Here is a 26,333-nt window from a genome sequence, read left to right as displayed (position 1 = left end):
ATTGGCAATGCAAATGTTTCAGATGAGACGGATGAAAACTCCTGCGCGGGGTTCCAGCTGGGAGCAGGAGCTCCTGGAGGATAGGCTGGTACCAGCTGAACTAATCCTGGCAAGTGACCAGCGTAAATCAGGCCACTGAAAGCTCTGTTTTGCCCAAAGGGGTTTACACTGGTGTAATTACCTCAGCATAGTCATAGCAGGAACATTTCCTTAGTCTAGACAAGCTCTAATAGGTAAAATAGATCTATCGTTTGCAACTGAAACATCTCAACCCAGCAAAGCCTCGTGTTCTTCTTCTCTCTTTGCCTTTCTTTCACTTGCATGTGCCTGGGTACAGCAGCATTTGGTGCTGGTTTGCAACATCCTCCCGTTCCGCTGGTCTGCGATAGAAAAAAGGGTCAGTCACTCAGTTGTTCCCCTACTTGATTCGCTCTGCCCATCTTAATCTTGCACGATTTTAAGTGTTTATTTGACTTCATGCATTGATCTAAATGTACTTAAAGGATTCACTGGCAGCTGCCAAAAGACTGCTTTTAAAATACCAGCAGAAAACGGACTCCCTTGCAATATTTAGGTTGCTTTTGAATGTCTACATGGTTTTCTGGAAATGTTTCCAGCTGTTAGGACCGGAGACTCCTTTTTTCCCCCTTGGGAGGCAAGTAGCGAAGGCACTGCAGTCTGCCGACTGGGGCCAGCATCCTGTTTTCTCCAGGAAAAGAGGATAATCTCTCTCAAAAGACTTCATCAGACGTCAAAAGCCATAGTGTGAAATCCATTTTGGAGACTGTGATCTTTGGATAACTCCCTGCGTGTACGGCACAACATGGCACAAGCCATTGTCAGATCTCCCAGTGCAGGTTTTGGTGTTTCCTTTGTTTAGCAGATACCCTCTGTTACGATTTTGTCAGGTTGTAAGACCGTCTCTTCAGGCTATTTTCACTTTACAAGTCTTTTCTTTGTTCCTGATACAAATAACACTTCAGATTATTAAAGGACTTTAAAAGACTTATCTAGTTTTCACTCTATGTGTTTTGTTCACCTCTTGCTGTTGGAACTGGACCAAGCAACTGGCATCGTGTTTAATATTTCTTATTACTTTCACTGTCAGGTTCTCAGGCGCTTGCCCAATGCTGAAAGATCCGTTTCAAACAGGAAGGAGCATGTTTATTTGTTTACAAAAACACTTTTCCAGGGCTGCATCCTGTGGTCATACAATCATCCAAGTAGGCCCTGCTCCGATGAGTCATGCCTCTAAATTAAAAGGACCCATGAAGACGGATTTGCAGAGTCACACTCATTGCTTCCACAACCGTTTTTCCGTAAACCATAGGGAAAAGTATGTTGATTTTTGGGTCCATAAAACCTTATTTTTACCAAACCAAAGTACTGGGTTCCTCTTTTCTCTGACAGTGTCCTTTACATTCTAACAAAATCCTTACAAGCCGATAGAAGTAGCCCCTTGCTGTACATACGGTACAATTCACATAAAGTACACTTTGTCCTGGGATTCCTGTTTGTACATTGGATGGAACAAAGTACAGGAGAAATCCAAATATTGTTCTTTTAGCTCAGGCTCTGCTCAGGCATGCAGCTGAGCCTGGTTAAGAGGTTGTTAGCCAGAGCCAGCTTCCAACTGCTTCTTCCCTCCTTGCACATCTCCCACCGAAGGTGAGTGTGCTCCATCAGATGGGGCAGCCTGATTTCACATGTAGGCACCCCCCAACCTGCTTCTGTCCAAATGAGCTCATTTCTAAAAGCCCTATTGTTAACAGGGCACTAACAAGAATCATTTCAAAAAACCTGGGTTCGATAGATCTGAAGGAGGACCATTGCTGACAATGGGGCTGGATGGCGGCAATGAACTGCTGAACTGAGTGGCAGAGAGTGAAACTGGTTTTAGTTGTTGTGACCTGGGACACCTGAACAGAGAACTGCTGTCCCTCGGTGCTTGAGAGGGCAGTGAAAGGAATGAGACCCAAACTAGAGGCTGCTTCGTCAAGAGGTACCTGCGGGGACTAGTGCTGCTGCGGAAAAGTGAAAAGAGTTTAGGATTATTATGACAACCTTGGCTGCAGCTCTTTCTGTGATCCCCACATTAGCACATCAAACTTCTGCAGAGCAGAGCTGGAGGCTTTGGCAGCCTCCTGCCTCACACGAACATGCATTTGAGTCCCATGGCAGGAAGCCCTCCCTGAGTCTCTGCAGTCTGATCACCCCCTTCCCAGTGCCTGGGCTGTGCAGAAAGAAAGGGGGAAAGAAATGGAAACAGCTGGTAGGAAGTGAGACTAGAAGGGAATTGTCAGGATAATGGTGGTGGGATAAGGTGGCCAGGTCGGAAGCCAAAGGAAAATGATTCAAATATCTAAAAGCCACCTATATCATGTGAGGCCTATTGATCACTTCTGATACATTCCTTCCAGCACCTCTCCAGACCCACGGCAAAAGGTGTCTTTCTCTGCACTGATTAGTTCTTTGTTTTTTTTTTTTTTTTCTGGATTGCTTTTAGATTGTGATTGTTGCTTGCTGTAAGAAAGAAGAAAAATAATTGAAGAGATGAGGGGGAAAATGAAGCAGGGAAAAGAACATGGGACTAGGGGGGGAATGCTGAATTTATACATGCTCACAACAAAATTATTGAAAGGAAAATGAGGAAAGAACTGAACATATTTACAAATCTGAATTCAGCAAGGCAGAGGTTTCTGCTAATGAAGGCAGAACACTTCATTTACTACTTGGAATATATTTTTATTTATTTTGCAGATGTTATTTCTTTCAGATCTTTACTGACGACTTTCTCGAGACACACTGACAAGCAGCCAGGGTGAGCTTGTCAGCATCATACTTCTCTGTACTTCAGACTGAAAAAATGAAAGAAAAGTGAGGAAAGGTAAAAGCGGAAGGGAGGCTTGTATTCCTGCATCATTTATGCCACCCCCCTTATCCTTGCCATTTCCCACTTGCCAACAGTTTCATCACTTCCCCTAGTTCAAATGGATGTGGGGGACCTTGTGCAAAGTACAGCATGGTTGCTTCTACCTACTTCCCTGCACTTCTGAAGTGGTTATAAAGAAACCAGATTAAAGCAGCATTAAAAGCTGTGCTACAAATCCTACCATATTAAGCAAGACAATTCTTATAGTTGTTTTGGGCTAGCTGAACAGAAGGGGTGCCTTTGAGTTGAACTACATGTTTCAACAGTATGTTGTTCTGAAAAGTGTTGTATATGTGCCGACATCCGCTGTTGGCATGTGTACAGACTGAAGCTTGCCAGCTCCTCCTAATCTGGAAAGAGGAGACATGCAGTGTTAAATACATGTGTCATCACCAGTCATTCTGCTCCCCCCCCCCCCCAGTTTTATCATTTGGTTGTGCAATATATTTGAACCAAGTCAGCCCATTTAGTTTGGATGAACTTAGGCCAAATAACTGTACTGGAGCTGACTTCAGAGGCTTGAGAGGAGTTGCTGGAGTAGCTCTTCCATACTAAGAAAACAAACAAACTATGCAGCTCATTGCATCATAGGACTTTTGACTCCCATCATGTTAAATCTTATAGGCAAAACAGGGCCAGGCCTAAGCAGGGCTTACAAAGGGGACTCCAAGGAAACCCCTGCTGCAAGGGATGGTTTTGGTGACTCAGTAGGTGACAAGGGTTCTTCTGAGTCAGGACTGAACCAGTGTTCTTACATGACGTTAGCACACCCGAGCTGAGGATGTTTTTTAGACTGAAAGACTGACTACTCATGCCAGCAAGGGTCCAGGGAGACTTTCACACTCATACAGATGGTGATTCCAGCCTCCTGATCAAAGTCCAGCTGTATTAATTGTGTTGTCCCTCTGTAACTGCTTTGTATGGTGTCAGTTATTGCCCCCTTTAAGGCTGTGACCATGGTCTATACCACAGCCCTGAGGTATGACTGTAGCTGGTTGTGATGCACCTTTAACTAGCTGGTTGGAAGCCAACACCTGGGCAACTACAGCGCCAGCTGCTCAGTATTTAGGCAGGAATCTCAGGGCTCTCTCCTTTCCCCTGATGATGGCTACAGCACTAGGGGTATGTGAGCTCACGTGTCTGAAAGAAGCTTGTGTATGTCTGCGGGGGCTGTAGGCACATCTTTGGGTTTCTGGGTTGACTTGTGCTGTCTTGCGTGGTGGATCCTGGTGCAGACTTTAGTTCTTGAGACCCTCAGTTTTGGCCTGATGTGTGTGGGAGTTTGTTTCCTTAATTCTGTGGTGACTCTGTTAGTTGTCTGCCTGTGATGCGTACGGATCCAGGGATGATGCAGTAGTAGCAGATGATGCATTTCTGAATGCTGTGGAGATGTGGAAGGTGTGCAGTTGCAGTAGGCAGCTTGGTAACAGACAAATAGAAGATGTTAAAAGTTTTGGTGACTAGAGAAGAAAGCACAGAAGCAGAGACTCTAGAAAGACAAGAAGAAAAACTATGTAAAAATGTGATCACCCATTTTAAAGGCTAAGCATGAATTATGTTATGAGATGCTTTCATCTCGGTATAGGTTAGCATTCCCCAGCTTTTTATATTTGTATATAAATATTTTTCTTGAAGTAAAGTCAGCCTAATTGGAAGTAAGAGCTATTCTATGTCATTTATTTTAATACTCTAATATATTTCCCCTAGTTAATCACTGGTATTTCTAAATATAAATTTCCTTTCCTTTTCTTTCAAGTCACTTAAAATGAAAGGGCCTGCTTTACTCTTTGACCTTCTCTAACAAGCAGACCCTTGAAATGCAGCATTTCCAGAAAGCAAGCTGTAGGAACAACAGATGGATTTAGTAAATTACAGCCTGCAGATGAATTGTATGAGGAGTCAGTTTGGGATGGAGGCTTAAAATACACAGAAATTTTCTGTGCTGTAGCTTGTTTCTTGCTGTCAAACACTGCCTGGTAAATGTGTAGCTTGTGTGATGTTGGCTTTCTGTACTGATTGATTTGTAGAAGCCGTTCCATCCCAAATTACCAGCTATTTGGGTCTCAGCCTGCAATCCTACTCAGCCAGGAGACTCTGTCCTCTAGGTACGTTTCAGTATTTTGCATTTCTTTTATTTGCTAAAGCTATTCCGACAGACTACTTATCCTGATCAGCAGATTCTAAAACCTGTTTGTGGCTTCCCAGGGATTTCATAGACAAATTAGCGCCTGTGTGTTTGCAGGACAGGTGACTCCTAAATGATAAACATGTAGTTTACAATCAAAGTGCCTTTCTTGTAACAATAATCTTGAGCTAGGTATTTGCTTATCTTCCAACATGTTAATCCTTTTCAGGATTAACAACTCCTTTTTCAAAAGCGTAGTCTTGGTTCTGCAGACCTTGCTGACATAACTAATCTTACTGAGTTCACGAGGTGTAATTGTGTGCAAGGACTGTAGGAATGGACGTTCACCTCAGCAGGTTTCCTCGACGTGATTTAGCTATTGCTCTGAGGTTTGAAGCTCCATAATGTATTTGATACAGAGTAGCAGCAGTAAGTTGTCATTGTGATCAAACACAAAGCTTCTGTAGGGAAGAATAAATTATTTGCATGGGTGTGATGAACGCTGGAAGGGAATTTGAGAAGTTGCACGTTGAGCACTGGGAAAATGTCTGAAAATGATGCACGTTGTTCTTTGTGGTGTCAGAAACCTCACATTGAAAAGAGATCATCACTGGCTTTGGTTATTGCATAGTATTATTAAAAGTCTTCTGAAAAGAAAATGTATCTAAGATATAGCAATCAATACAAGATCAGGTAGGCTCATGGGTTTTTACATAAATAAGGATTTATTTTTACTCTTATATTCATAACCTGGTCAACGCATTTTGCAACAAGTTCCTACGCTGTGTCAAGTTTGCAGTCTTTGAAGTCACATGCATTTAAATCAGTCGTGTGACAGACTTCTGTGACTCTCTGCATCAGGGTTTTGCATGGAACCAATGTTGTTCAGTGTGGGACTCGCAGGAATCGCGTCTGCTTTAGCTAAAATATGATTCCCTTTTGTAAGGAAAAGATGCATATGGTAATAATGAGGATGGTAATAACAATCTTGTTAACACTTGGGAAACTCGTGCAAAATATTCTCAGTGCTGCTTTCTGCTTGCCCTCTGAATGCAGGCTGCAGCATCGGCAGCTGTGGTTCGTCACTGCCCGCGGCCCTGGTCCCCGGATGGTACCGACTGGGGACCTCTCGGCATGCAGCTCGCTCCCATCCCCAGGCATGCCCTGGCTTCCTTACAAAGGAAACTAGTGCATGTGGGGGACGGCTGTGCATGCAGATCTCCTCCCGAAACAGAGACGGCGTGGGGCGAGGGTGTGTACCCCGGGACAAGGACTGCAGGGAGCATCTGCCCAGCAGTGTAGATACTGCCTCCAGGGAACCCTCCTTTAGAAGAGTGCCTGGCGTTGTAAGTGCTCTGCTTGCAGAGCAGGTCTCCGTGCTACAGTATTTAATGTGCTGGCAGCATCCAGCGGACAGGCTACAAATGCGATGCCTACGTTTGGTAATGGTGTTACAAAACTCTACAAGATTTTTCCCTGTAACTCACAGATCCAAGCAGGACTGTTTCTGTGAGAAACTGTTACAGAATGCAAACTTTAACAACTGCAGTAAAACAGCAACTCGAGCCTGTACCTGTGAGTTTCTTCCAAGGCAGGCACTGTGACTGAAAATACAATCTGTTGTCTTTTTTTGCTCTTTTCAGAAGGTCCATCCCACAACAGTTATCTGCACAGTAGGTTTCACTGCATTCCTAGGGCTACTCATGTGTAAAAGGGTTGCAGCAATGCGCAGTAACTGGAATAGTTTTTCTGTGATGTGATTTGTTGCTGCTCTAAGGTTTACAGCTCCGGAATATGAGTTGTTGATGCAGAATATCAGTGAGTTGTCACAGTGATCAAACAAAGTCCTTTTCTCAAGCCACTCACAGCAAGGCTACATAACGGTTTAAGATCTGAAATGTCCAGCTGAAACTCTAAAGAGAACTGCTTCAGGAGGCAGAATGTAATTACCCATGTTGGAGTCTGGCCAGGTTTCCAAGGTTAACACCTTTCATCTTGACATCAAATCTTTAATGACCACATGTGGTAAAGACATTTGTTCAACATCTCGTTTGGGAATAGAGCATAGCCAGAGTTATTGTGCCTCTACTGTCATGCTGGAGTACTGGTTCAGTATTGGTCTAAAGGAAAACTGCTCTCAAAGTTGCCAGCAATACTTCACGGACAACCACATATTTCCTCTGGAGACTCCTATCTGAGTAGAACCAGGACCTACTGGTCTGATTTTTATTTTCTCCAAATGATCTGATCCTCTGTCCTTCTTACGAGCTAATAGCAAACACTGCAATTACCCTTATTTCCAGGTTGCCAAATAAAATAATTAGAGAAGTAGGCATTGTGATTTTGGAAAGATACATTAGAAAATGAAGGGGAGTGATGACAGCATGCTCTCGCAGTGCCAATTAAAACACTGCTGAGGAGATTCAACGCTACTTCCTGGAGATCCAGGCAGACAAAAGAAGTTCACAGGGATTCGCTCAAACAGAAGGATGGCAGAAAGGCTCCTTTCTGCTTCTGAGCATATGGCATATGGAAATACAGCCAAGGGAATAACCTATAGAGTGGCTTTCTTGAGCAGTATGTACCATTTAGAAAGTGGGTGGAACAATCTGAAGCATCTTTAAAGAAGATATTTGTTGTGATATGTGAGATGGTCTAGCTGAAGCAAAGAATCATTGGTTGCATTTACCTATTAATTAGTCTTGTTTAGACTAACAAAGACTTCTCTTTGTGTCCATTCAGCACATTAAACTTTCCACTCTATTAATCTCTGCTTAACTGTAACTTTTGCTTAAAAAAAGCAAAATCTAGGTTATGAGGGTTTGAGGCACATTGAGTAAAGGCACAAAAAGGATGTGTGCATGGGGGCAGAGGAGATCATGAATACCTCATAGCATACTGAATACAAACTGTAACCAGGCTGTAATTCTTAATGGACGTGGAAGAACGCCTCTTCCTCAGCAGCAGTTTTAATTGCTGTATGAACAACCGGATCCACGTTTTCTCTTATAATGAGCTATATGATCCTCTCCATGTGCCAAGGTGTGGTGCATAAGGCTTCAGTCTAAGTCTCTGCGTGTTTCCCTTGATTGCACATCCATGATGTGAAGGTCTAGTCCAGCACTTTACACCCACTGCTCTTTAGGTATGTCGCAGTGAAAGTATGTAAGTACTTTCATTTTACATGTTGGAAAGGTGAAGCTTAGATCTTGCTTGTACAGAGTTAGTCACAAACTAAGTTTCTTAGCTTCTCTTCCAATACTGATACTGGAACACACCACTACAAAGCAAGGGGAAGTTGTGTTTGTCCATTTCTAATAGCACAACATCCCTGAGCTCAGTGTGAGCCCTCCTGGATTCTGTACGATGTGTTTTTGTTCATATGAAGTAGAACTTGAATAAAATTCTAACTTACAAACTGAAGAACGACAGGGGTAAACTTGAGTTAAATTCTCCCCTTCAAAAGGCCATTTTGTTTTCAGATTATTGACATGTATCTGTTTCTTATTGGTCCAATTTGTAATCTGCTAAACAAGTCAGTCCCACTTCTGCCTGGCACCTGTCACCTTCAAACATATATCTGCCACAGAAAGCTGAAATGCTCACAGGTGTTAATGTCACTAGCTATGCACTTCTGCTATGTCCCCGTTTAAGTGTTTCTCTGGACTCAGTCGTGAGCTGGTGTCTCTCCTTAGTGGCTGTAAAACAGCAGGAGTTTGGTGGTTTCTTGTGTAGAGTGTGACCATGCACTGTGGGAGATTTCTTAGAAAGAAGTAAGCCAAGACAGAGAAGAGATTTCTGAAAGCTTTGGCTGTTTTTCCTTGAGGCATGTGCATCCCATTTAGCCAAAGAGAAGCTACAGTACTACTAGCAACAGCTGTAACCGCTGTGTGCCTCCCTGCTTGGTGTGCTGCATCCTTGTTGAAGAGGAGCGAGAATTCTGTGCAGGTCTTGCTGGGGTTGCCAGTAACTGTTCAGTCTTGATGGTGTATTTTGTAGCAAGATACCATGTTCTTTAAGAAAATGAGCACAATGAGTCTCAAATACTAAATATAGATGTGAAAAGAATGGAGACTGGAGCATCCAGGGCAATATAGGTGATAGGTCACATACAGAGTCACCGTCTAGAGACTGCATCAAGATCATCTTGTCTACTATAATAGAAGTATCTGCTATGAACCAGTATTCCTTCCTCGTGGTTAAACAAATGCATGCCTGCATCCAGTCAATGTTTGGGATGTGGTCCCCTTCAACCTCCACCAGAATCTGGTCGTGCGCTTTGTTTCCCATCTTTCTTTCAGTGGCACTTCAGCATTTCAAAATGTCTGGGTTGGTTCATTTATGGCTTTTTTTTAGAAGTAGTAATAAAGAGAAGCACGTGCTCTTCTTGAACTGGTGTTATTGCTGTAGCTCAGTATGATCTCATGAACATGCTTTTGATGCCACGAGTAGCTGCAAACCTGGAACCATTACTTTGGGTCCCCAGGAAAGGGGAAAAGTCTTATAAACCTTTTTGGTTTCAGGTATAGGAAAGCACAAAGCTTCCGCCTGATTCTTATTCCTGATGCCGAAAGCCTGTCGGCAATGGGGAGGCAGTCGGTATGCTGAGACCCATGCTGGCTCCAAGCCACAGCTGTCCTGTTTGCCTGCACTCCTTGCTCTGCTGACCGTCTTCTCCTCAGGCACCAAGTGTTTGGGGCATAAAATGTCTGTTTGCTCTTTGCAGTCAGTGTTTGTGTCCTAATGGATTGGGAGACTCCTGACAGGGCCAGGGGCAAGCCTCATGCTGGCTGTGGCTGTGTCGTGGTAGCAGCCCTCTGCCATCTCCAGGCAGATGTTGTGGTGGGGCTTGAGTTACCTGGTGGTGCCAGGCAGTGGTGTCTGCAGTTAACCTGCCTCGGACAGGCTGCCCGCAGCCGTGCAGACTCCAGCTGGGGCACCGCCACCTTGCAGGGCTGTGTGTGGGGCTGAAGATGACAAAATGGCCGTCCTTCCCCTTCAGGCCAGCGCCTGCCACCCCCTGAGCAGGAAGACAAAATGGCTGACGGCCAGGCTGGGAGGAAGACTGCAAATACATACAGGCCTGTGCTTGTGGCGGCCCTGTTTCTCCAAACCTTCAAACCTGAGAAGGTTAAATGCAGAAAAACAAGGTATTTCTTGCTGGTTTTGTTGTTGGCTGCTGCACAGGGCTGGCAGGGCTGTGAGTGCTCACTGGGAGGCTGGTACTTGCTGAGGAGCCATCTGTCCCTGTGGGGCTGGCAGAGGAGGAGGCTCAGGGACAGCCATGCCCCTCCGTCCTGCTGTGGGGTGAGCTGAGCTGGCCTCTCCCTCTCCTCCTGTCCCCGTGGTGCCTGTGTTCGCCTTCCACATTCAGCCATGGCTGGCAGGCTTCTGAATTTTGGTGCTGTGCTGGCGGCAGCAGCTGGTGCGGGGCAGCCATGGCTCAGCAGGCACTGCGCCTCGCTCCCCACCGGCCCCTCCCAGTCCCACACGGCTCCTACACCCCAAATTTTATCCCACGTCCTCTGAGAATTTATAAAATCCTTGCTCTTGCAGTCCCAAGGCTTGGCTTGCTTTCTGTCTTTAAAAAAACCCAACATACTAAAAATTCCAATTCTTGTGACTCTAAAGAAAAGCTTGGAAAAAAAAAGACCCTGATGTCTGAATCAGATAGGAAGAGAAAGCCTGAGCATCTTTATTGGGTTTGGGCTATTTTTAATCTCATGATTTTTTTTAATCAAATCTCTCTATTTTTTCTTTTTTTCTATGTGCAATCTGACTAATGACTTTTGTAAACTTGTGTTGGCAGAACTAAGAACAGCTTAAATAAAATGACTAATTGTTTTCATTCATCAGCTATTCATTGCAAGAGCAATTATAGTTTTAGCGTTCTGCCCCCAAATGAGGGCCGGATCCTGCAGTCATGTATTATTTATATTACCTGTCTCCCTATTTACATTCTCTAGCACATAGATGGCTCTATTCAGTGTCCAGGCCCCTTCTTGTAAAATTTGGTTGCTTCAGATTTGAGTCAGAATTTGGGCAATCCAGTGTACCTGTTGCTCCTCTTAATTTCAAGCAAGAAATAAATTACAATCTGTTATTGTAGCTTGATTTGTTCATATGGTGGTAGGTGGCTACTAAAACGTTAAAATGCCCTCACTTGCCTTTTTCTGTTAAGCTGAAATTTAGCACCAAAGGCAAGTTGCCATACTATTGCCAAGACATCAGGTTCATTTTGTGAAGCATACTAAATATTTCCAGCTTGTTAGTGATTTTCTTATTTTCCCACATATAAGATTTAAGAAAAAAGTCCCCATAGCAAACCACAGGTTTCCTTGCTGAAGCACACCCGGTCTGTGAAAGAACCAGAACTAGTTAAATTTGAAATGGTTAAAAAAAAGACTAATCTTTCACCTGCCTGTTTGACATGAGTCGTAGGACAGACTGAGTAAGCTGCTCTGGGAATGGAGCTTGTGTTCCCTGGTGAAGAATGAGTCTCTAAAGGTCTCATCGTCTGGGATTTTGTCGTAGTTTTGTGGTTAGAAATCGTACCAGGATGGAACAGCTCAGCAGGCATTCGAGTCCTCTCTCCTCCGAAGGTCCACTTGTGGTCGCGTACGCTGTCTGCCTGGAGCACAGGGAGTGTTCAACCCGCACGAGCAGTGGGAGAAATGTGTAGGAATGGAGTCATGTTGCTAGAGGCACTTCCATCCGTGGATCTTTATTGCTTTTCGTGCCACTTCACTGTAGCATGGAAGAGGCACAGAAATGATCTACTTTGGCTCTATCTGAGAGCTGAAATGGAGCCAAAAGCCCAAGTAAAGACAGATTTACTGGATTCTGTTGAATTCTGGAAATGGACTGAAAGTTTGTAATGTTCCCTTGTCTTTCTAGTGGGCAGAAAGAAAACTGAGGCTTTGAAAATCATTAAATTCTAAGTAGGGAATTTCTTATCTAATCTGAACTTCATAGCTTGATCCCATTTCTGCTACTGCAAACTACATGTGTGTATGGTACCCTGAAAGGTACAGTATCCATTCCTAAACCCTTTATCTGCTTCTTGTCCATAAAGCAGCTGTAGCTGCTAGAAAGTAATTGGCGGGGGGGGGGGGGGGGGCGGGAGGTGAAAATGGTAATCTTAACACTCTACTTTGTACTTGGCAGATCTCAAAACACTTCATGAAGTGAAGGTGCCTAATTTTAAATCCTTCAGCCACCCAACGTGCTAGTTAAGAGGAGGGAGGAGAAGCATTTGTTTGTACCTGAGCTATTAAATGTAGGATTTGTGTCTTATAAAGTGGCAGTGTTGCTTTTCAAGGCTGATGAGGAATGGTGGATAAATTTGGGTCCTACAGCACTTGAAATGAATGCAAAACTCACACCACTTCAGTGGAGATGGAAAGTTGCTCCTACTCCAGTATCTTTTTTTCCCTGTGAGTGTCATGAGTGGCGTTGTCTTGAATTGCACAAATATTGTACATAGGTTTTGAATATTCTGGGTCGTCCTTAATGCTAATGGGTAGCAAAGTGATACAAGAAGTATGACTCTCCTAAGAACTTAATTTTAAACACTGCATCTGAAAGCAATGCAATTCTATTACAACATCAAAACTACTTTGCATATATATATATTTCTCTTTTTCAAGGCTCTCAATATGATTTATGAGCGGCAATTAACTAAACCTTTTAACACCATGTGACAGAGGTGTTGCTGGGCCCATTTATGAACTAGGCAAGCTGAGGCACAGAGGTGTCAAATGTAGCTTGTCAGCGATGGTATTGCAAAACAAAGATCAGAACCCAAAAATCCTGAATCATAGCCCCTGTTCTAAGGGCTGTCCATTTATTGTTAGGAGAGAAGATCATTAAAATCCACTGAGCTTGTCTGGCAGACTTTAGAAACTTATACATGCTTTTAAATGCAGAGGGGTTATCTTTATTAAATGATGAATGTAGGAGGGTTTTAACATAATGCTGAAGAAACACATCTAAACCATGAGAATCAATAGATGTCATTACAAAAATAATCCTGCTGAAACAGATTTTTCCTGTCATTCAAAAATGTTTATATTCTCTGCTCCCTTTATGCTGTTCTACCTATGTAACATAAAAGCCATTTAAAAATGTAAGTGGCAGATAGCTTGTAGGATACTGTACCTTAGCGCTCACAGACCTTCCACCTCCGGTCACCAGGACTGAGACTGTATCATAGTCTTCGGTGTAAGAGGTAGCTGTGGGATTTGTGTGCATTTTATGCTTACAAGATAGTCCAGCTTTGCAAATCCCCATTGGAAGGCTGGCCTCAGTGCTTTTGTTGGAAATCTCGGATGGTATAACGTTCCTGTCCGGGGGAAAGGTGCTTGGGAAAAGGTGCTCCAGTTAAGGTAAAATTTACCCCTATTTAGCTGAGACCGCAGCAGCACACAGACCTCGCAGTGTCCCTCAGATACCACGTTCACCCTTAGATGCACCGCTCCTGATGCGGCCGTAATGCTGCTGAGGCAGAGCTGGAATCATATATGAGTATCTGCTTGCAGTCATGGTCCCAAAAGGATCCGCAAGGCATTCTAGGTGGATAGAAAAGGTGCACTAGGTACCAACTAATGCTGAAATCAGAATACAGCCAGGTGTTTTAGAAAAAAAATGGGTGTCTGAACCTCTGTTTACAGCACTATGTACAAAAGAAGAAGAAATCTATAAGGTCTCTTGTAGTTTCTTACCTGCAAGTACATTCATATTACTAATATGCTAAGAATCCCAGAAGGTCTACCTTGCTAACTGTGGAAGGATAGAAACATGTGAAAACTTGATAAATACAGCATGGGGACTTGCCATGTGTTTAAAACTTGGAAAGGGAAATGCTTTATTCACATCTGAAACTAACAGCTATGTAGTAGTGGAAATAGTACTTTTTTGTTGTACGGAGATTTCTGCTGCATGGCAGATGATTTAATCAGGGGATTTTTTTTTTAATAAAAAAGGAAAAGTAGAATACAGATGTGGGTAATTAAATATAGGAGATTCTATTTCTCGTTTTAGTGTAAATGCATTTATTATTTGTAAACCTGACTCATTTGTAAAGACACATGCAAAAAAATGGGCAGACGTTCAGAATTATCCAAGCCCTTGTATGAGTACGAGCAGTAATTCATAAGCTGGTATCAAAATGTTCCCCAGTAGTGGTCTGGGCTACCAGTACAGTTATTGCTGTCACTGATAGACATCTTCTGTATGTTTATTTTCAGATGCAACTACATTAAACTCTGGGTAGTATTTTATCCTTTGCAGATAAGTAATTAAAAGAGAATCAAGTAAGCAGATAATATTGCTGAAAATAAACTCAAAGACATAACACCCATTCTCAAAATCAAAACCAAAGGCAAATCAAGCAGCCTTTTAAGAGCCTGTAATCCCACACAAACTTTGCAAACCATAAGACTGGATGATTTGATGATCCTCATGTTGCTCTGGGCACCTGATTCAACTCAAAATCCTGCAAATTTTTAAGGCAATCACTCCCTATTGTTTGTTTGGTGTGTTGTTTTTTCGGTGTGGTGTTTTTTTTTTTTTTCTTTTTTCTTCCCTGGCTGAAGGTGCAAAGCAAAATAGGTCTGTGGTCCTGCTCCCATTACAGCCTGTGAGAGTTTGCTTACACTGAAGTCACTGACAAAACCCTCAATAGCTTTAATGGGGGCAAGAACAGGCTCACCGTGATTTAGTCTAAAGTGTTCAGCTCAAGGCAGAAAGATGGGGGCTCTTTGAAAATGACAACTTGTGGGTTTTGGAGAGGTCATTAACATATTTGTCATGGGGGAAAGAGGGTAAATAAGGAACTTGAAAAGAAAGACAGATATTAATTACGCTTCAGACAACATTGTTGTGTGCTGATGACATACTGTAACTCTCCAGACGACTATAATTTGCAAGTGAACCCAACGAGTATGAGACTTTACAACAAGCCGAGCAATTAGTTCTTCCTGAGTTGCAAGAGTGACATCATGTGTGCAAAACATGCCTTCGCCTTCAGCTAATAACACATACTCATTTATTCTTCCTGTAGGGTCACTGTTTGCTGTGAAGGCCATTAAATCATACCTCTGATGGATGCGTTAACTTTCAGAGTCTAGTGAATAAGGGTCCCTGAAGTGCAGATAAAGAAACTTGCATCCAAAGCACCAGCTATCAACAAAAGCAACTCCAATATCTGATTTTATGCCCTATAACTGGCCTACAAGATTCTTGTATTCTTCTAAATACCTTATTTTTCCAGGGTCTTGAAAATTTGCCCCTGCTGAAGGGATCTGACCTAAGTGGTGGTATGGCGGGTTTTTTTTTTTGGTCTGGAATTTGTCAAGATGTTGTTGGAAAAGATGAGGGGTTGCTTTTATGAGCTCTTTATATAGACTTCTGAAAAAAGCAAGGGTTTTATTTAACTAGGAAGTGGAATAGAACTGAAATACTTGAACAGTGATGTTAATATGTATCTGGGTATAGATTTCCAGTAGTGTGTGTGTGGTTTCATAGGTTGGATCACTTAATGTTTTGCGCTGCATGAGTTTGTCAAAGAGACTCTAAGAATTCATCTGATACTTAAGGAGGAATAAATTATGGCATTGATCTATAGAAACAATTACATTTATTCTTTAATCAGATATGTGGTCCCACTGGAGCCACATACTACTTACCTGCAGTAAATTAAGCTCCTGCTTAAGTGCTTTGTAGAATCAAGAGCCAAAAAAATCTCATGAAGATTTTTCATGTCTTTTGTCTGTTAGAAGTGTGATGCAAATTGTCATGTAGTTTTTGATATTTTTGCTGGATTAATGAAAAATGGGATGTGAACAAGCTTGACTTTAGAGATATATTTCGATGTGTGAAAAGCTGCTTTATCTTTTGAAGAAAAGTACTACAAACACAAAATGAGCATTTCAGCACTACAGTTTTTCTAAAATAGCAGTGGGCACGAAAACTTGGCAGAGCAGATGCACTGTGGGGCCACAACTAGTGCAGCACAGCGAGCTGAGGAGTTTGCATCAAATGGGAGCAAGTTTCTCCTACTGTGGTGAGGTGAGGTGCCAGACAGGGCTGTACACGTATCCTCGTTTCCTCTCCCCAGTCTTGATAGTGTTTGATGCTCAGTGTTGATTGCTCTCAGTACATCTCTGTCTGTCCCAGGTTTGCTGCCTCCCAGTGAAGTAGATGGGAAAGCTCCTCTTTTTAGCAGCAGGCCAGGCAGACCCCTGATACTCCCGTGCTGCGCTTTCTGTTCTGCAGATCGGTGAAAGTCCAGGGCAGGGACTTCAGTATAGCGGGATATTTGGATCTGATCACCCACCCCAAGCTTTGAGCAAATTATCTATATGGTTCTCTTGTTTGTCTCTAGCTGATATGTTTACATAGTCCCCTGAAGCTTCTAAAATTAGAACCCGAGGAAAATAGAAACCTGTTCTCTGAAGCTGGCAGGATGCCTTAATAGGAGCTGTTATTGCTGTTATTAACAATATTAATAATCTTATGTTAACCAAAGGCAGGAATGAATCTCTTGCTGGACTGTGCCTGGGATGTGTGACATGTCTTTATGTCCTTCCAAAGCTGTGGCAAAAAACATCCAAGAGAAATGGTAAAGCTGGGGATGGCTGTTACATAGAAATCCATACAGCAGGGAGCTGTGCAGCCTTTTCCTCCCTGCCGACACTGAAGTTTCTTGGTATTTCTTCTGCTTGTGACAACTCATCCCAGCATAGAGAGACAGATTGTGTACAGCATTCAGTTTACAGTTTTCTTCAGTAAAGTTCCTGTTCTGATCACAGCAATGAAGGAAGGTAGACATCTGAGAGTGTGATGGTAAAAGTGCCAAGTGGGGCCCAAAGGGAGGAAAAAAATTCTGAATTCTGTGAAAAGGTTTGAACCTTGTTCCTCGGCTTCAACTGCAGGGACTTTCCTCCTAACTGAAAACTGAGGATCCCTTCACATGAGCCTATTCAGTTAACTTCTTTATCTGTAGCTGCCAGCATGGCCACAGATGCGATAGGGGAAACCATTGGTTTTGGTGGTGTGGTCAAAAGACGAGTAAGGCATGTTTGCATGAACAGCCTTTTTTGGCTAAAGCTCTGCACAGCCTGAAGAAGTGAACCTCCCACAGAGCCAGAATCTGCCTGCTTCATGGACCATTCTGCTTGAATTATTCCTCTGGCAATGCACCCCCTGAGCTAAAGTTTAATAATGTAAAGCTGGTGACAGGCTGGTTTAGGTTTTAAGGGCATGGTTTTGATTAATTTGCTACATTTCAAGGGCAAAAATGTGTAAACTTGGTCTTTACTGAATACTACACCACTTTCCATGTGTTGTTGACCTACCAAAATTGTACACATTTTTTTTGCCTACCAGACCTGCTTCTCTGTGTACGGGAGAGACAGAGCCGGCACACCTCACATTTAAATCAATACTTAACCATCTACTTGAAGTTGCCCAGGAAAACTGAGGCTGTGTAAGAATTAGGTTGGAAGCTTTCAATCTCAGAAAAATGAGTGTGTGAGCAGAAAGTGCAACTGCTACAAAACACACATTCTTGATTCTGTTCACCTTGCCATATTGACACGTGGTATACAGAAGAGGTGGAAGTCGTCTCTCCTCTCTTCTATATACACACATGCATGTGTGCCTGTGTGCCCATGCACATACCCACCGAGCTCCCCACACAGCACGTAAGAGAGAATCTACTTGGTGGTTTTAATGAAAATGCAGTTTCATAGCTCTAATGATCAACAGCTGGGAAAATGCATGCTTTTCTCCTTCATCTCTAGACTTATTTCAAAGATTTTTGTTTTGTGGCTTTACTGGGTGACTTTCTTGATGAACTGATTTAAAAAAATCATTTAATTTCTTCGAGGACCGTAGTGGTTACCATAGAAATACGTTAGCTGCAAAACAAGGCATAATTAGTTTATGTTTGTTCCTTTGTGTCTCCTAATTTCTTCCATTCAGGATTTTTAAGCATATAATTAAAGGGATTATTCAGCTTTGTGATTTTTTTTTTTCCCCTCTATAAATTCATTTAAAGACAAAACTCTGATGTCTGTAGAGCATAAATAATAATGATTATATGTGGTAATTAGTCCAACCTGTTTGTTCACATAGCAGAAGACAACGTGTTTTCTGCCGAAAGACTGCGATGCTGACTAGTGGTCACTCTCAGCTTCGACTGCGGCATTCCCAGTTACCTATCTCATCCCTTATGGCTACTCAACTAATTACCCTTAACGAAGCATGGTTTGGAAGTGGGCCTCTCCAGAGCACTGCAGGACACCTTCTTGTGTCGTTCAAGTTCTGGGGCAAGTTAAATTTGACAAGAAAGACATCAGCAGGCTCCATAAGTGTCTAAGGTCAGGTGACAATTGAGCAAGGACAGGGAGTATTGCGACACTGGAGCTTAAGGTAGTTATTTAACACCTCTGCCCCGGCAGGATTTGCCAAGTAGGCAAAGTTCTACCTGTCTGTGCGGAAGGACTGAAACTTGTAGGACTTCTCCAGCAACACTTGAGATGGATTGGGCTTTTTGCAAACTTGCAGCTTTCCCCGAACACGGGAGAGGGTGTTGGAGCCCTTCAGCTCAGAGTAGTTCAGCGCTTAAATCGCTTTCTCCGTTGGGAGAAATGCTCTTTCTTTAAGGCTCCAAGATGAATAAACAGGAATAAGACTCTTATCCCAGAGCTACGCAGCCCTGTTCCCTTTCTCCAGTCCAACCAGTCTGGAAACGTTCCATTCTAGGTAAGGGAACACCATCAAGAGCAGGATTTATGTGCAGCCTTCTGTTGCCCATCAGACCAACCTGTGGTTTGGTAGCCAGGATGCCACCTATGGAGGGGAGAGGTTTGGCCCTATGGTCCCGGCATCCCGACCGATGTCTAAACCTCTGAACTCTTCTAGAGAAAAGGGATGGATAGTGCCAGTACCTGATCTGGTGGGTATAGTCCAATGACTCTCCTGGATCACACCGCTCAGGAAAAATAACAATCAGTGTCCTGTGGCTTTTGAGGGCTCAGACCTGAAGTAGATTCTGAGATGTTTTGACTTAGAGGGGCTTTGGGCATGTGTTAATGTAGTCACTTGCAAATAGATGGGAATTTTGAGCGCTACTATTTTGGATGTTGAGCTTTAATGTCTACATTAGTCCCACTTTACGCATCCTGTTCCTTATTTGACTGCAATTTTTGAGCTTCTATCAAGCTTCTTACATCCTCTGTTATCACCTGGGAACAAAAGCACTCGAGTTCATTTGAATGTCCCGAAACACATTTTCCCCTCTGCTCACCCTGAACCCACCCACACCTTCACCTCCAAACACAGCTGTTTATTTAAGGGTCTGAATAGTTTATTTAAACGCCTGAAAATTACAGCAACCCAACTCCAGCGCTTGAGCCAAAAACCCACGGCAAGGAAAAACCCCACGGCTGGGACTGCTCCGAGGGCTCGGGCCCCCAACGAGTGACCCAACTGGCCCTGGGGGGGGGGGGGGGACGACCTTTCCCACTCAACCCACGGCCGCTGCCCCCCACGGGGGCTGCCGGAGCCCCCCTGGGCAGCGCGGGGGCGGAGACTTGCGCGGGCGCTGAGACTTGCGCGGGCGCTGCGCGAGTGCTGCGTGGGCGCTGCGGCGCCCCCTGGCGGCCGGCGGCGGGTCCTGCCGGGCTCTTCGCACCCTCAGGGACTGAAGCGCTGCAGGACCCTTGGGTAGGGGGGTGTGGGTGGCGATCGGTCCCTTTCGGTGGGGTCCCACCGCTCGCCACGGCTTGGTCCTACAGCCGGGACCTGCGGGCGTGCCATGGCTTGCTGGGGAGGGCTCGGGCTTCCAGCCGTGGCGGGGACAACGGGGGCTGCCCCCCCCCCCACTCTACTTCCAAGCTTTAAAGCGCAAATCCCTGGTTCGGGCGATACCTTCGAGGAGTTCTGCTCTCCTACAAACCGAATTTACACTTTGACGTTGCCTCTGATATTCAGGACGTCATTTCCAGTCTTTTTAAAAAATGTTTTACGTGTGTGCGCTCCCTGCTTTAGCTGCTTGAAATACAAAATTAACTTCCTAATGCAAGGGTGACTCTTGGTAATAAAACATAATATCCGGGAATGGACATTCAGGATAGAGCATTCCACTTAACCCAATTCTTGCACAATTATGAGTTGTTTACCTTAAACATTAGTCTGAGGAGTAATAAAAAAGTAAAGAAAATTCTGGTTAATAACCTGGGCAAAACAATTATCCTGCTAAGACTATTGAATCATATATGCAAAACACAGGAGGTTTTCATAACAGATGTGTTTAATCTTGATGCAAATCTTGGTTTTAACCCCACAGTGTCTTGCAATTCAGTCAGAGCTGGACTAGTTCTGGTGTGCTTGAATAGAAGAGACTGAGCCAGAAGCCTCTGGGATCACAAACAAGACTTTACTATTGTGGAAGCCCCTCAGTGTCTTGTTATTGTCTCATAGTAACTATAATAATGAAGCCCGGGAAGATCATTTATATAATAGTTCAATGGCTTGGTTAGTTTTCATAACTGTCTGCAACAGACTTCTGGAAGCTCTCCCAGTGTTTATTGAAATAAATGTCAGGGTGAGACTATTGTGTTGTTTGTGCCATAGATGTAAACTCTGGCAAAAGGAGAATAACCTAATGGCCTGCATTGCTCCAGTTTTACCCTTCTAGGGAGAGGGCAGCATCTGGCAGCTCTCTCTGCTCTTTGGTTGCTATTCAGAGTAACACCGCTTACACTTGGCTCCTGCTGTCACTAGTAGTAGTGGTCAAGTGTCCTGGAGCACAGCAAAAGCTCGAGCCTGTGGAGCTGTGTCAAAGACTGGCCACGTGGAAGCAGAGATGTCAAGAAAAGGCTCCCTTAAAAGCGAGTGTGTTAGACTTCACTGCATTGTATCCCGCGATGTGGTCAGGTATAAATAAAGCACTAGATCTTAGAGCTGGCAAAGCACTAGTGGGACACCTAGGCAATCTCCCTGCTTCACAAGGGATGATTCTCCTTGCTGAATATTTATCAGGGCTTTATCATGCTTGCTTTTGAATTCTTCAGTGAAGGAGGGTCTACAAATAACCTTTTTGCCCCCAGACTATTTCATAGTCTAATTTTCATCTTTAATTTTCTTTCCTCATGTTGAGCCTAAAGTTCTTTTTATTCCGTTTTCTATAATTGCTCCCAGTTATCCATCCTATCTCAGCCCGAACGCTTCCCTCCCCTCTGTGAAGCGGATACCTGTCAGATAGCCCTCCACTGTTTCCTTTAGTCAAAGATATATATATGCAATTCCTGTAATCTTCCCTCTGCCATCCGTTCCCTCAGGCTCTTCATTATTTTGCTAGCCCTGCTCTGAAGTGCTTTCCATTTATCAATATTATTTTATGATGGTTTCTGAATGGCTCGTGCTGCCTTCCTGGCGTTGTTCTCTCTCCTGCCACGTACACGCAGCCCACGGAGGTCGTGCTTTGTGCACAGACTTGGCTGCTCCCCCTCTCTTAGCTAAGGAAGCTTTCACGACCAGAGCGTACCCTGTCCCACCAGGTAATCGTATACTCTGCAAACGGGAGTATGGTGTGTCAAACGCTGCTTATGGTTAAATATTTACCCAGAATAAAACATTAGTGGCAAGCATGACTGATGAAGGAAGAGAATGTTTTTTCCTGATCACTTAAAAATCCTTTTCTGAAGACTTGTCTAGTGCCTGGCTCTTATGCAGGCAGGAGCAGAGAGCAGGAGCAGTCGCTGAGACACAGCTATAAGTTATGTAACTTGCCTTTAAAATCACTGTTTTTTCTTCATCAATATTGTCTGCTGAGTGCAGAAGACCAGAGTCTGCTTTCAGTGTGTGTCTCCTGCATGCTGGGATTCTTGCTGTCATGGTATTTCTTGTGACAATATGGAATGCGATGCATTTCTGATGGGGTGTGGTGTATGTGCCTGTGGTGTTGTTTTAAGGGCTTTTAAGCTTATCTGGAAAATAAGCAGTTAGAGTCTGCAAGTGAAGTTGGTTTTGGGTAAGAGCATTTTGAGACTTGACTTTGCCTTAGTCTCTTTGATATAACATTCAGGTTTCATTCTGTAATGGACAAGGAAAATTGGAGAAATATGTGTTTAGGAGTCTTTTTATAGTAAACATATTATGTTAATATGTAGAACAGAAAACAACTTTTAAAACCACTAAGTGCTAGTAGTGAAATATAGTGACCACCAAGTATTTCATTTCTGAAAATAGACCACCAGAGAATTATATTTCAAAATGTTTTGCCAGCTGAACATCTTTCTTTTGTTCTTGTAAAGATTAACTTTTTAGAAAAGGCTTGAACAATAAGTCAACATGAAATAATTGTGTAAGTAAATATCAAGCTAGTTAAGGGAGCAAAACTTGAGTAAACCTCGTGCACACAGTGTGTGTGAACAATAAGCCAGACCATGACTGAAACGAGTAGCCAGAGCCTCCTTTGGGATAAATCACTGGCATAACGTGAGGATTTGGCCCAGGTTTTATGGCTACAATGTCTTGCTCCTGGTTGAAGTGCAGGATGTTCTGTTGGTTGTTTACCTTTTTCTTGACCAATGCTGAGAAGAATAAGGGGAGGATATGTGGGGAAGGCAGGAGCTCCCGGGACAGCAGTCGCTCAGCTCTAAGAACATGCAATTCTGCTGCCTCTTTGGCAGTCATTGTTAGTTATCTTTTTGCTTCTTAATTTCTGCTTTTCTCTTAGTGCTTGGAAAGGCTGATCGCAGAAATGACCTCTCTATAACGGACAAAATCGTAGTGTTCTTGTCAATGCTCCCATGTTACATTGATGGAGGAGCTCTGAAGGTTGAGGGTGAGGGACAGCCAGATGATGGGTGGGAATGGAAACAGGATGACATAAGATCTGGGAGATCTGTCAATGCTTTTTTGTGTTGTTGTTTGACAAAGACTAAGAAAGAAAATATGAGCCCAAGGGTGCCATGGAGATCATGCTGTGGAAAAGTGCTTTGTCGCTGGAGTGCCATCCTTCTTGCTCAAGCCAAGCCAGTTCCTGGAGAACTGTGTAGGTCTGGAAGTGAAAAGCAATCAAGGTGGACTCTTCCCTGTTCCCACCATAGATCTCTTTCAGCAGAGTGGAATTGCATCATCTCTGTGGACCTTCTGGGCAAGGTTGGCCACTAACTGTTGTTGAGGGTTTAAAAATCCAGAAAATTGTATCATTACAACATCCATGAATCTGCAGTTGCATTGTGCTTGGTTAAGTGTTTGCTTTGATCTTCCTGGAGAACCTAATCATAGCTAGCAGTTTAACAAGCAAGCAAAGGACTTCTGAAGTCTTCTGACCCATCCCCTGAACCACTACAGGAAAAACTACCTCTGTCATTCTAGTGAAAAACTTTTTAATCTGTTCCTAAAGACTTCCCATGACGCTCTAAAGCTTCTCCAATCAGCCTATTCCAGTGCTTCTCTCTCTCAGTAGAGGGTTTTCTTGAAGTTTAACCTAGGTCTGTCTTGCCAAAGTTTGTCTGTCCTCCTCATTGTATCATCTGTGGATGTGCCTCATAAACTATTTTCTTCTTTGGATGCTTTTTAGGGACTGTGACCGTGTCATTCCCTTGCTGGTGAGCTCAGGGGCTCAGCACTGAGCTCAGCAACCTCAATTTTCTCAGTCTTCTCCCATGGGCCATATTTTCAGGTTGTCTGATCAACCCTGTCTGGCTTTTGCACTCTCTCCAGCTGCTCTTCTGTATCTTTCTTGAAGTTGAAGCCCTGAAGTGACTTAGTAGTAAAGCTGAGACCGCACTGATACTGAACACAGCTGAAGTGTTTCATCTTGGATCCTATAGGAAAGACTGCACATACATACCAGTTCGTTATTCACCTTTTTGGAAACATCCTGCAATTACTGACTCCACTATAACCCTTTCACAGGGTGCATCTGCAGGTGTGTATTAGTGCTTACTCCTTTCATTTATGATACATATCACCTGTCCATATTGAACTTCACCCATTTTTATTTCTGCTGTAAAGATCATGTTGAACTTCAGTCTTGTTTTCTGCTATGTTTGCAATGGTGTCCACATTCACATAATCTGCAAATCTAAACGCGTTTTATCTCCTGGATTTTAGAGAAAACATTAAGCAGAACTGGATCTGAGGGAGGTTTCCTGCAGATCTTTGATGAATCAGCTTGATAATGAGTTGTTGATGTTCAGCCTCTGGGTATGGCTGGATACCCAGGTACCAGGGAATGAGTAGCCACTTTGGCACCCATGCTGAAGAATTACTCAAACCTTATGAAATCAATAGGGCTAAAAGTGGCCAACTACCCCCTCTGTTTTATCCAAATCTGACCAAATCTGAGGCTCTTTTGTGCCTGAAAAATTATGTTTGTTGTCAGTTCAGAACGGGATTTACTGAAACCCCCTGAGGGCAAAAACATTGCCTTCTTTGGGAACTGGAAACAACCTGAGAGCCACAGTCTCATGAGATTTCCAGCTCATACAAACGAGTTTGTGTGGGTAGGAAGCACTGAGGTAAAGGGATCTGAAGATTAGAAGGGGCAGAAAACTTCTGAACATAAAGTGTGAACCAAAGCTCAGTGAAGTCAATGGAAACTCTCTGACTGGTAGCTCATGGCCGTGTGGAGGGCTGTTGAAGAGCACAGAAAGAAAAAATACACTGTTGAAGCAAAAAGATTGTTAAGATAGGAGAGGAAAATACACTTCTGCAGAAACTTTGAGGGCTGTGGAAAGATATCCTTCCAAAGGCTACTTGGAAATGTTTAGAGAAAGCCCTTTCCAGTTAAGTAATAATGATAACACAGGACCCGAAAGAGAGAGAGGAGGTGGAACAGAATAAAACCAAAACAGAAATACAACAAATTTAGGAAAATTAAACCAAACAAATGGGTAGCTTTCTGAAACGCCAGGTGGTGTGTGCTACCCTTCCCACGTTTTAGGGTTTCTATTTTGAAAATTTACTTTCTCCTGTCTGGGTAGCGAGCACATCATCGGTGCTGCAAGGAAAGCTGCGAGGCTGCCTGCAGTGCAGGAGCCGCAGAGATGAAGGAGTGTGGGCTCTGGGTGTCTTTGGGACCCAATGCCATGCAGTTTCTTTCTTGTTCTCCTCTTTACTTTTGCATTTTGCTCCCATTCAAATAAAGGTGCTCTGATGTTGCTGGTTGGGTGCAGCATTTTCCTCAAAGAGATAAATACTCTGCCTCCTGTCTTGTTCTGCTAATTGCAATTAAAAGTGGTGCCGTCGGTGCCTTTTGTGGGCCTGCATGTGTACGTGTGTTTATATGAAAGTCTGAAGGCAGAATTTGTCTATGCTCTAACATTTTATCAGCAGCAGGGTAGCAATCTGAGGAGAATTAGTCCCTGGGTGCTGTTTGGTTTCTAGAGCCTGTAGACTGACTGCTTGTTACAATAATGAGAAATGCAAGTAAGCAGCATCACATCAGCACTTGCAGTCCCACTTTCTATTGCTGTCATCAAAGGGTTTAGGAAAGTTTGCATTCAGAGTAGTTTGTTGGGGTTTTTTTTGTTGTTTTGTTTTTTTGGGTTTTTTTTTTTTTTTTTTTTTTTACAGTGCGCATATACATTTACACAATACTGTCTGGGAAATCCTGTACTGTAGATACCAACTTACGGGTAAGGCATGATTTGGGTTTGGGCACTTGGTTCAGTGGCCATGGCCAGGTGAGAACCAGGATTGGAAGCAGAAAGTCAAGGTAAGTCCAGATGACCCAAGAAAAGTGTGGCTGGGAACTGGATCATAGCCAGAAAACTAAAAAAGTGGTGTTGTACCACCCTGGTGTATGAAGCTGATGTGGATTTCATCCAGAAAACTGGAATCATCCTGACTCTCAAAAATCGCTTAGAGCAAACACACCTGGAGGGTTGTAGGTGCCCACACTCTGCAGATGATTCTCATTCATTTCTGCCTTTTTTTGGTTTGGGGAAGCGGAAGCTTTGTACCAGCTAAAAATAGCAGTACTTACAACCACTTACACACTTCTTATTGTATTGCAGGAACAGAATTATTGCTTTTAGCTTGGATTTCCAGCTGTGGAAGAGTTAGTGTTGAAATCTGTAGGTAAAATTCCACAATGATCTGGCATTGGATTTCTATGTGGTGCTTTCAAGTTCACCAGCCACGCAATAGACTGGATAAAACTGATAGAGATAAAATTAGCAAGAAATGTGTTGCTATAGAGAATCCTGAAACAGCATCAGTGGGAGCCCCCGGAACACATCAAGGGGTTAT

At 43.4% G+C, this 26,333-nt stretch overlaps 1 long non-coding RNA gene across 1 annotated transcript; it reads left to right on the top strand.

The window, feature by feature from the left end:
• Positions 1-1,588: 1,588 nt before the first annotated feature.
• On the top strand, positions 1,589-26,071 carry LOC141929424 (uncharacterized). Its single transcript, XR_012625021.1, has 3 exons — positions 1,589-1,668; positions 2,777-2,887; positions 25,656-26,071. It is a non-coding gene; the product is annotated as an uncharacterized LOC141929424 (long non-coding RNA).
• Positions 26,072-26,333: the final 262 nt, after the last annotated feature.

The sequence above is a fragment of the Strix aluco genome, chromosome 13 (genome assembly GCF_031877795.1).
Source record: "Strix aluco isolate bStrAlu1 chromosome 13, bStrAlu1.hap1, whole genome shotgun sequence".
NCBI classification, from domain to species: domain Eukaryota; kingdom Metazoa; phylum Chordata; class Aves; order Strigiformes; family Strigidae; genus Strix; species Strix aluco.
The sequence above is the reverse complement of the archived record's forward strand: the minus strand, read 5'-3'. Positions and strand labels throughout refer to the sequence as shown.